Source organism: Wasmannia auropunctata, unplaced genomic scaffold (genome assembly GCF_000956235.1).
Source record: "Wasmannia auropunctata unplaced genomic scaffold, wasmannia.A_1.0 LD335994.1, whole genome shotgun sequence".
Lineage (NCBI taxonomy): Eukaryota > Metazoa > Arthropoda > Insecta > Hymenoptera > Formicidae > Wasmannia > Wasmannia auropunctata.
This window is the reverse complement of record NW_012026896.1, coordinates 2374907-2376375: the sequence shown is the minus strand read 5'-3', so window position 1 is coordinate 2376375 and position 1469 is coordinate 2374907.

Sequence of the window (1469 nt, the reverse complement as noted above, 5' to 3'; positions counted from 1 at the left end):
CTCCCCCCCCCCCCGCTCGTCCTCCCGTGGGAGCGCAGTAAACGGGACCGGATTATCCCGTAGTAATGCTCTCGGACGGCGACGAGTTGCAGCGACGACGATGCGCAAGAGAAGTTGGCCCTCTCCCTTGACGCGGCGAAGAAGAAGTAGAAGAAGTAGTAGAAGAAGTGGAAGAAGTAGAAGGGGTTACTGCGGGGCGCGCCAGCTACTCCAGACGGTTAGCAAGAAATTAATTCCCGTTTAATGCAGTCCCTGGTTAGCATTGCAAATCTTCGCTCTCGCGGCTTTTCTCGCTTTCCTCCCGGGCGCGCAGCATCCCGGCACCGCCCGCCCGACCGTACCGTTCGTCCGTCCGTCCGTCCGTCCGTTCGTCCGTCAACGCGCCACCTTAACTGCAGCTACTTTTCTTTTCCTCCGCGTATTACGCAAATTTCTTGGCCTAGCAGCCAGCCCGGCTCCGCCGGGCTCTAAAAAAGCCTATCCCCTTATTTGTTCGGTGTCTTGTAGCGCCTTTGTTTTCGCTTCTCGTAAGAAGCACGGGGCTTACTCGAACACTGTTAAGATCGTTGAACGAACGGTTAATGGATCAGGATGTGTAATTCTATTTTTTGTGTTATAATTAATATAAATAACATGTTATTTCTTAATTGATTTTTGACGATTTCATAATACTTTTTGCCTAGAAACTGCTCTTTTTATTTGTCTCTTTTTTTTTTGATACTATAAGTAATATAAATTTTTCTTTAATAAAAAAAAGTATGTCAATAAAAAGTTAATAAAAAAATTGTACATCCATTTTGAAAGGATTCTGAGAATTAGATATTGTCCATTAATTTATTTCCTCGATTCTTAAAGTCAAGCTAATTTTATCTTTGTTTATTTTGATATTACTTTTTATTGCTCACAGTGCGAGCCCATTTCGTGATATAAAAAAGATTAGATTCTTTTTATAATTGATGAAAATCACCAACGTTGCGCGTTACCCTATCTGTTAATCTCCCTTCCTGTCGTGTGTGCGTGTGCATTGGCACTCGGAGAATGCGCACATTATAAATTGCTAAAAGCGGAAATCTCATTTCGTCGTAAACTCGCTTTTGAAATGGTCGCTAGCGCGACAAAATTTGCTTTAGCGCGGCGCGGCGGCGCCGCGCGTTCCTCGGACGCGGGACCCGATTTCGCTGAAAGATAAATGCATCTTGTTTATCCGAAGAATTTTGCCCAGGACGTGCAAACGAGCGCCCGCGCGCGCGCTCGGCTCGCCCTTGTGGCCCTCGCAGCGTGGCGCGCGCGCACACAGGGGAAAATAACAATCACCTTGCGTGCCAGCCAGCGAGACGTGGCTGGTTGGCTGAACGTTCGCTTTGGGACAGGCTAAAGCAAGAGCCTCGCTAGAAATAATAGGTTCTCGTAATTATCGCGTTTAACCGGCTAATTCCGGCTTTGCCAGCTAGTTCAGGTCACGGCGGGGG